We start from the raw sequence: 10,655 nt of genomic DNA on the forward strand, positions 1-10,655 counted from the left end.
TAAGGGATTTGATTTAGGTCATATCTGAATGGTCTAGTGGTTTTCCCTACTTTCTTCAATTTAAGTCTGAATTTGGCAATAAGGAGTTCATGATCTGAGCCACAGTCAGCTCCTGGTCTTGTTTTTGCTAACTGTATACAGCTTCTCCATCTTTGGCTGCAAAGAATATAATAATAGAGTTTTGTCAAGAGAACGTACTGGTCATAGCAAACACCCTCTTCCAACAACACAAGAGAAGACTCTACACATGGACGTCACCAGATGGTCAACACCGAAATCAGATAACAAAGTATATATTTATAATCTTAAGCACAAAACAGTGCAAAAACAATGCAGTATATTTAACCTATGGCATTGGATAGGCTTAGATATAAGTGTAGTCAATTGTGTAATCTCTATATGTGTGCATGTTTTGCTGATTTTTAAGGTATTCATATTAGGTATTCAAAAATATCAGTCATGTTAAGTTTATAACTGCAGTTTAAATAGTTTAAGGGAATTAAAGTAATCAAATGTGTATTCCATGTTCAGTGCTCAAAAAAATGGTTTCAACATATTGTTTATTAGAAATATGATGAGTAATTGGGCATTAAACAACAAATAAGTAGCTGTGAGTATTCTTCCCCAGGCAGAAAGTCATTTGGATGTGAAAGAATCCATCAAAAATTCTGAATTATAAATCACAACGTAGATTATATGCTTTTACTACTCCTTTAGAAGAAGGGAAATTAATAAAGAGTGGACTAGAATAAGGGGGTGGTTGAAAGAATTTGGGAAACTATGGCACATACAATTTCTGAGAAGGACAGACAGCCAAACAGATAATTAGTCTACAGTGTGATGAGTATTACCAAAGGGATGCTATGGTAGCACAGGAAAGAGAAGTTAACCCGACATGGGCACCCATTACATATTGGACACAGTGGCATGTATAAGCATGTGCTCAGACACTCAGCCATGTCCAACTCTTTGTGACCCCATGGGCTACAGCCTGCCAGGCTCTTCTCCCAGCAAGAGTATTGGAGTGGGGTGTCATTTCCTCCTCCAGGAGATCTTCCAGACCCAGGGATCGAAACTGCATCTCTTACATCTCCTGCATTGGCAGGCAGATTCTTTTAGAGTGCTGTGTAATTGATCAGATGCTTGTAACCACAATCAGGAAACCTCATATCCAATCTGAATCCTTTGACCACCTCAATTTTCTCCACCTCTGAAATAATATATCAAGATATCCTACTTTCTGACTATAACCTTCTTTTATCTTTTCTATTTTCTCACTCAATTTCTCTCTCTAAATTTATACTTCTTTTATATGAATCCCTCTTGTTCCTTAATCAGTCTATTTTCATTCTATTAACCTTCTGCTGTCTTCATTTCCTTTTATATTTTCTACTAGTCACTTGCCAATGTCTTTAGCTCATCTATGGTCCTTCTGTTGTGTGTGTGTGTGCTCAGTCACGTCTGACTCTTTGAGACCCAATGGACTGTCACCTGCCAGGCTCCTCTCTCCATGGAATTCTCCTGGCAAGAATACTGGATAGCTTATGGTGAATGGTGTCAGATTCGTGATCTCTGAAGGAGAAAATGTCACTTCAGGACCAAAGACACAGCTTCCGTCACTCAGAGTTTTATTAAAGTGGAAAGGAATAAAGAAAGCTTCTGACACAGACATCAAAAGGGGGCAGAAAGAATGCCCCCTCACTAGTCTTGGCAAAAGATTTATATACTTTTCCTTTTTTTTTTTTTTTTTGCTTTTCTACGGGTATGAATAATTTTTTTTTCCTTTTTATTTATTTATTTATTTTTTATTGGAGGCTAATTATTTTACAATATTACATTGGTTGGTTTTGCCATACATTGACATGAATCCACCCCGGGGATACTTCAGAATGGGAGAAAATAATAGCAAATGAAGCAACTGATAAAGGATTAATCTCCAAAATATACAAGCAGCTCCTGCAGCTCAATTCCAGAAAAATAAATGACCCAATAAAAAATGGGCCAAAGAACTAAACAGACATTTCTCCAAAGAAGACAGAAAGATGGCTAACAAACACATGAAAAAATGCTCAACATCCCTCATAATCAGAGAAATATATACTTTTTCAATTGGTTACTAACAGTTGATCAAAAGAATGTCTCAAGGTGGTAAAGGTCGGCAGTTGGTAAGGACATCTGGACGCCGCCGCAGCCTTCCTTTTTTCATGCAGCTGAGAAGATGGTGGACATTCAGACAGAACGTGCATACCAAAAGCAACTGACCATCTTTCAAAATAAGAAGAGGGTCCTGCTTGGAGAAAGTGGCAAAGAAAGCTCCCTCGATACTACAGGAACATTGTTTTGGGCTTCAAGACTCCAAAGGAGGCCATTGAGGGCACCTACATTGACAAGAAGTGCCCTTTTACTGGTAACGTCTCCATTTGAGGGCGTATCCTGTTTGGTGTGGTGACCAAAATGAAGATGCAGAGGACCATTGTCATCCGCCAAGACTACCTTCACTACATCCGAAAATACAACCGCTTCAAGAAGCGCCACAAGAACATGTCCGTGCACCTTTCTCCCTGCTTCAGGGACGTCCAGATCGGCGACATCGTCACGGTGGGCTAGTGCCGGCCCCTGAGCAAGACCATGCGCTTCAACGTCCTCAAGGTCACTAAGGCTGCTGGCACCAAGAAGCAGTTTCAGAAGTTCTGAGCCTGGGCCTCTGCCTGCCGCCCCAAACACAATAAAGTTATTTTCCCAGTCTGAAAAAAAAAAAAGGTGGTAAAGGTCTTACCAGGCCCACTCCCACAATATACACCTTAGGATAACAGGATTAGCCAGAAGGAACAGGTTTCTTTCCGTCAAGAAGGAGAAACATCTCCTCGAGCAAGATACACTGTTGTTCAGTTCAGTTCAGTCGCTCAGTCCTGTCTGATTCTTTGTGACCCCATGGACTGCAGCATGCCAGGCTTCCCTGTCCATCCCAACTCCCAAATCTTGCTTACTCATGTCCATCAAGTCGGTGACGCCATCCAACCATCTCATCCTCTGTCATCCCCTTCTCCTCCTGCCTTCATTAGCTCTGGTCTTAAACAAAGTTAGTCTTAGGTGAAATATATTGTTGTCATAATAACTCAGAGCTAAAGAAAAAATGTCTTATGTGACGAAGACGAAGGAATATAGAAAAAAATGCTTGTCCCTTCCTCCTTCTCGAGGGCCCTGGTCTCCATATCAATCTACCCAAGAATTAACTCTCTCACTACTCTAGGGGATCTTCCCAAACCCACATTTCCTGCATTGGGAGGCAGATTTTTTACCACTGTAACTACATGGATAAACAACCCTGAACCAACTTCTCCATGACCACACCTGAACTGCTTATTATTGTTGGTAAAAAATCATACAGCTTCCATCCTGGCACAAATATACATTCAAGTTCCTCAACCTCAACTGTGCTAATGGTATTGTCCAGAAATCCTCCCATGCCTTTTTCAGTTCTCTCTTCATTCTTCGCAATGACTGTTCAGAGTTTCTCCCTTCTATTCAAATCTCTGACCCTTTCATCTCACTCACAGCAGATAATCTGACTTCTTATTTCACAGAGAAAATATCATAGAAGCCATTAAAAAAGAACTTCTTCAGATTATGGCACCAAACTCTCAAAAGTTTTCTGAAATTATATGAATCATTCTTTCCTCCAATCACAAAGGAGGGAGTGCCTTACCAACTACCACCTTATCTTCTTTGTCATAACCACACACCACTTCAGTTCAGTCACTCAGTCCTGTCCGACTCTTTGTGACCCCATGGACTGCAGCATGCCAGGCTTCCCCGTCCATCACAAACTCCAATAGCTTGCTCAAACTCATGTTCATCGAGTCAGTGGTTGCCATCCAATCATCTCATCCTCTGTCATACCTTTCTCCTTTTGCCTTCGATCTTTTCCAGCATCAGGGTCTTTTCTAAGGAGTCAGTTCTTCACATCAGGTGGCCAAAGTATTGGAGTTTTGGCTTCAGCATCAGTCCTTGCAATGAATATGCAGGACTGATTTCCTTTAGGATGGACTGGTTGTATCTCCTTGCAGCCCAAGGGACTCTCAAGAGTCCTCTCCAACACCACAGTTCAGAAGCATCAATTCTTCAGTGTTTAGCTTTTTTTATGGCCCAACTCTCACATCCATACATGACTACTGGAAAAACCTTAGCTTTTTCTGTTACTGTTTCCATTGTTTCCCCATCTATTTACCATGAAGTGATGGGACCAGATGCCATCATTTTAGTTTATTGAATATTGAGCTTTAAGCCAACTTTTTCACTCTCCTCTTTCACTTTTATCAAGAGGCTCTTCATTTCCTCTTCGCTTTCTGCCATAAGGGTGGTGTCATCTGCATATTTGAGGTTATTGATATTTCTCCCAGCAATCTTGATTCCAGTTTGTGCTGCATCCAGCCTGGCATTTCACATTATGTACTCTGCATATAAGTTAAATAAGCAGGGTGACAATATACAACCTTGACATACTCCTTTCGCAATTTGGAACCAGTCTGTTGTTCCATGTCCAGTTCTAACTGTTGCTTCTTTAGCTGCATACAGGTTTCTCAGGAGTCAGGTAAGGAGGAATGGTATTCCCATCTCTTGATGAATTTTCCACAGTTTGTGGTGTTCCACACAGTCAAGTCTTTGGTATAGTCAATAAAGCAGAAATAGGTGTTTTCTGGAACTCTCTTGCTTTTTTGATGATCCAAAAGATGTTGGCAATTTGATCTCTGGTTCTTCTGCCTTTTCTAAATCCAGCTTGAACATCTGGAATTTCTCAGTTCACATAATTTTGAAGCCTGGCTTGGAGAATTCTGTGCACTACTTTGCTAACATGGAAGATGAGTGCAGTTGTTTGGTAGTCTGAGCATTCTTTGGCATTGCCTTTTTGGGGATTGAAATTAAAACTGACCTTTTCCAGTTCTGTGGCCACTGCTGAGTTTTCCAAATTTGCTGGCATATTGAGTGCAGCACTTTAAAAGCATCGTCTTTTAGGGCTTGAAATAGCTCAGCTAGAATTCCATCACTTCCACTTGCTTTGTTTGTAGTGATGCTTCCTAAGGCCCACTTGACTTCACACTTCTGGATGTCTTGCTCTAGATGAGTGACCACATCATTGTGGTTATCTGAGTCATGAAGATCTTTTTTGTATAGTTCTTCTGTGTATTCTAGCCACCTTAATATCTTCTGCTTCTGTTAAGTCCATACCATTTCTGTCCTTTATTGTGCCCATCTTTGCATGAAATGTTCCTTTGGTATGTCTAAATTTTCTTGAAGAGATCTCTAGTCATTCCCATTCTATTGTTTTCCTCTATTTCTTTGCATTGATCACTGAGAACGGCTTTCTTATCTCTCCTTGCTATTCTTTGGAACTCTGTATCAGATGGGTCTATCTTTCCTTTTCTCCTTTGCCTTTAGCTTCTCTTCTTTTCTCAGCTATTTGTAAGGCCTCCTCAGTCAACCATTTTGCCTTTTTGCATCTGTTTTTCTTGGGATGGTCTTGATCACTGCCTCCTGTACGATGTCACACCTTTTAGAAGAGCTAATTACAATCACTTTTTTTAATTCCTTCATATCACACCCACTCCTCAATCTACTGCCATGATAGATATCCACTGCTTTGTGATACCATGTTCTCGTATGCCTTGGCCATTTCTTTTTGATCTCTTTCTTATGTTCCCACATCTGTACTAATTTTTTAGTTATCAGTGCTCCTAAAGGTTTCTTTCTTTCGTCCTTTCACCTCATTCTACCCACAATGAGTGTACTTTCATCACCGACTTCTATGTCTTTAATCATCAACTCTGTGATGACTCACAATTCTATAAATCTTTCCCAAAATATTTTCTCTAAACTGTTCCAGCTGCCTATTAAATATTTTCCTATGAATATTCCATATGATCTGAAAAATCAACAAATCTAAAACTGAACCCAGTATTTGCCCCAGTACCCCCCACAGCTGCTTCTCCTTTCCCTGTTTTCCCTATCCCATGGATGATGCATACCTCTGTCCACCAGGTTTTTGATCATCACGTTTAACTCCTTCATCTCCCACACTAATCCACAGTGATTCTTCTCCTAAATATCTCTTCATTTGGTTCCTTTCTCTTCATCCCCCACTTCCACTCTCCAGGTTCAGACCACCATCATCTCTCATGTGGATTTCTCCAGCAGTCTCTGAATTGGTCTTCAGAAGTGGTCTCGTACGTAGCTATTCTGTCCTTTCTACCCTTACCCACAATAGCAGCAGCCAGAGAAATTTTTCTTAACTGTAAATCTGATTGTGTAACTTCCTTGATTACAATTCTTGTCTTCCCACTACTTTTCCCACACTTTAACCTGATTTATAAGGCTCAACATGATGTGAACCCATCTACTTTTGGCCTCAAGCCTAGCTACTCCTTCCATTTTGTTTGTGTATGTGTGTGTGTTAGCCATTCAGTCCTGTCTGACCCCATCAACTGTAGCTCTTGAGGCTCTTCTGTCCATGGGATTCTCCAGGCAAAGATACTGGAGCGGGTTGCCATGCCCTCCTGCAGAGGATCTTTCCAACCCAGGGATGGAACCTGCATCTTTTACATTTCCTGCATTGGCAGGCGAGTTCTTTACCACTAGTGCCACATGGGAAGCTCCTTAGTTCCCTGACCAGGAATCAAACCCACATCCCCAGCATTGGAAAGTAGATTCTTAACCACTGGACCACCAGGGAAGTCCCTATCTTGACACTTTTTTTAATCCCCATCTATCATTGTCAACAAAAGAGTCCAAAATGCAGTACTTGGATGCAATCTCAAAAATGACAGAATGATCTCTGTTCATTTCCAAGGCAAACCATTCAATATCACGGTAATCCAAGTCTATCCCCTGACCAGTAACACTGAAGAAGCCAAAGTTGAACAATTCTATGAAGACCTATAATACCTTTTAGAACTAACACCCAAAAAAGTTGTCCTTTTCATTATAGCGGACTGGAATGCAAAAGTAGGAAGTCAAGAAACACCTGGAGTAACAGGCAAATTTGGCCTTGAAGTACAGAATGAAGCAGGGCAAAGGCTAATAGAGTTCTGCCAAGAGAATGCACTGGTCATAGCCAACACCCTCTTCCAACAACACAAGAGAAGACTCTACACATGGACATCACCAGATAGTCAACACTGCAATCAGATTGATTATATTCTTTGCAGCCAAAGATGAAGAAGCTCTATACAGTCAGCAAAAACAAGATGGGGAGCTGACTATGGCTCAGATCATGAACTCCTTATTGCCAAATTCAGACTTAAATTGAAGAAAGTGGGGAAAACCACATACCATTCAGGTATGACCTAAATCAAATCCCTTATGATTATACAGTGGAAGTGAGAAATAGATTTAAGGGACTAGATCTGATAGACAGAGTGCCTGATGAACTATGGACGGAGGTTCGTGACCTTGTACAGGAGACAGGGATCAAGACCATCCCAAGAAAAAGAAATATAAAAAAACAAAATGGCTGTCTGCTCAAAATTCTCCAAGCCAGGCTTCAGCAATACGTGAACCATGAACTTCCAGATATTCAAGCTGGATTTAGAAAAGGCAGAGGCACCAGAGATCAAATTGCCAACATCTGCTGGATCATCGAAAAAGCAAGAGAGTACTAGAAAAACATCTATTTCTGCTTTATTGACGATGCCAAAGCCTTAAACTGTGTGGATCACAATAAACTGTGGAAAATTCTGAAAGAGATGGGAATCCCAGACCACCTGACCTATCTCTTGAGAAACCTGTATGCAGGTCAGGAAGCAACAGTTAGAACTGGACATAGAACAACAGACTGGCTCCAAACAGGAAAAGGAGTACGTCAAGGCTGTATATTGTCACCCTGCTTATTTAACTCATATGCAGAGTACATCATGAGGAACGCTGGGCTGGAAGAAGCACAGGCTGGAATCAAGATTGGCGGTAGAAATATCAATAACCTCAGATATGCAGATGACACCACCCTTATGGCAGAAAGTGAAGAGGAACTAAAGAGTTTGATGAAAGTGAAAGAGGAGAGTGAAAAAGTTGGCTTAAAGCTCCACATTCAGAAAACTAAGATCATGACATCCGGTCCCGTCACTTCATGGCAAATAGATGCGGAAACAGTGACTGAGTTTATTTTGGGGGGCTCCAAAATCACTGCAGATGGTGATTGCAGCCATGAAATTAAAAGACGCTTACTCCTTGGAAAGAAAGTTATGACCAACCTAGGTAGCATATTAAAAAGCAGAGACATTACTTTGCCAACAAAGGTCCATCTAGTCAAGGCTATGGTTTTTCCAGTAGTCATGTATGGAGGTGAGAATTGGACTATAAAGAAAGCTGAGCGCTGAAGAATGGATGCTTTTGAATTGTGGTGTTGGTGAAGACTCTTGAGAGTCCTTTGGACTGCAAGGAGATTCAACCAGTGCATCTTAAAGATCAGTCCTGGGTGTTCATCGGAAGGACTGATGCTAAAGCTGAAACTCCAATACTTTGGCCACCTCATGTGAAGAGCTGACTCCTTAGAAAAGACCCTGATACTGGGAAAGATTGAGGGCAGGAGAAGGGGACAACAGAGGATGAGATGGTTGGCATCACCGACTTAATGGACATGAGTTTGGGTAAACTCCAGGAATTGGTGATGGACAGGGAGGCCTGGTGTGCTGCAGTTCATGGGTCGCGAACAGTCAGACCCGACTGAGCGACTGAACTGAACTGAACTGAGTATAGTGCCTGTCATATAAACAACACTCAACAGATATTTGTTAATAAATAATAATTACTGATATTTAGTACTTTAGGGAAAATATTATACTTTATGTACATTATCCCACTTGGATCTTCTCAGCAATCTCATAAAGAAAGTATTATTGCCATTCCCATTTTACACATGAGGAAACTGAGGCTCACACAAGTTAATGTCCAAGGTCATTCAACTAGTAAATAAGAGAGCTAGAATTTACACATAGGCTGTCTGACCCCAAAGATAGTATTGCTATAGAGTGACTCCTTGCCTACGCTTATGTTAAGTACTAGGAGATGAGCTGTAAGAGCAAAGATACCTAGTTTCAGAAACAGAGAAAGTACATGTCAGGCAGAGATGCAGAGCAAGAGTTACACAGTGAGTTTCATTTGAATTTGTGTGATAACCAGCAAAGAAAATCAAATATATCTTTCAAACAGTTCTCCTGAGACACATAGTTCGGGTGCTTTTATTTTAATTATTTCTTTTTGGTTGTGCTGGGCTTTCGTTGTGTGCATGGGCTTTCTCTAGTTGCAGGGAGCAGGGGTGACTCTTCATTGCAGTGCGCGGGCTTTCTCATTGCACTCGCTTCTCTTGTGGTGGCACACAAGCTCTAGGCACACGGGCTTCAGTAGTTGTGGCTCACAAACTTAATTGTTCTATGGCATGTGGGATCTTCCCAAAGCAGGGCTTGAACCCATGTCCCCTGCATTTGCAAGTGGACCCCTATCCACTGTACCACCAGTGAAGTACTAGGGGGCTTTAAAAATGCTCTTTTTTAGTATAAAGAACACTGAGGAGGGAGAGTCTCCACTTATTGCCTGTTAGCTGGGTACGAACAAGCTGTTGGAATCTCACACTACTATTTGCATCATTCTTTGACTCTTGAGTTTTTTTTTCCCAACAAATTTATGAGACTTTTCCCCCATTATAAAAGTGATACAAGGTTATATTTGGAGTGGTAGGGAGGTAAATAAGTAAACAAACAAATATTTTAAACTGTAAGGCAAAAAGAAATCAACCCTCAGTCTCATTGTCTCAAAGGCAACTACTCTTTATATTTAGCATATTTTTCCATATTTTCTGTGAGTCATTTTTTAAAATTTATTTGAAATCGTACTACTTATGCAATCCTCCTCACTTTGTGGTAGCCAAGTGCTTTGAATGGGACTGATACTACCTTCCAAGTCCAAGAGTTGTCCCTGATTGGTATAATTCAATAATAGTATTCTAGACTCCTTACCACACTAATTGGTTCGGAAACATCACAAGATCCCAGATAGGCCTGCTGATGTGAATGAGGAAGTAGACTCTGTGGTAATGACCTTGCTACCATGAAGGAGGCCACCTTGAAAACAAAGTCAATTAGAGAGGGCAGAGCTTCATTATGTAATACACCTGAAACTAACATACTATTGTAAGTCAACTACATTTCAACTTAAAAAAAAAAAAAAAAGAGGGTAGAACTGAGAGAATTATACAACCTAGTCCAGACAAGTATCGAACTCATCCCCTTTCTATCAGAAGCAGAAGTGTGCATTCACTGCTCCAGTTCTCTTAAAGTTGTTACACAAAAGGTAAGGCTTGTCTCACAGATTCTGATATTTTTCACTTCTAAGAATCATTCATTAGAAACAGGAGCCTACACATCTTATAGGCTCAACTGCTTTATTTTATCAAGACAAACTTTATTAACCTAGAAGCTAAAACACATTTATTGTCAGGAATTGCTCATGAGTACATTTATGAAAAGATAAGCCTTTGGGCTGCAAGTGACAGAAAACATCACTTGGTTAAATACAACTTAAGCTGAAACTCCAATACTTTGGCCACCTCATGCGACGAGGTGACTCACTGGAAAAGACTGAAGCTGGGAGGGGTTGGGGGCAGGAGG

General features: G+C 40.8%; 1 pseudogene; it reads left to right on the forward strand.

Moving 5' to 3' along the window:
• The first annotated feature begins 2,218 nt into the window (after window positions 1-2,218).
• On the forward strand, window positions 2,219-2,721 carry LOC129541438 (small ribosomal subunit protein uS17 pseudogene; annotated as a pseudogene).
• The last annotated feature ends 7,934 nt before the right edge of the window (window positions 2,722-10,655 follow it).

This window comes from Moschus berezovskii, chromosome 4 (assembly GCF_049115385.1).
Source record: "Moschus berezovskii isolate FMDL1 chromosome 4, NW_MosBer_1.0, whole genome shotgun sequence".
Taxonomy (NCBI): domain Eukaryota; kingdom Metazoa; phylum Chordata; class Mammalia; order Artiodactyla; family Moschidae; genus Moschus; species Moschus berezovskii.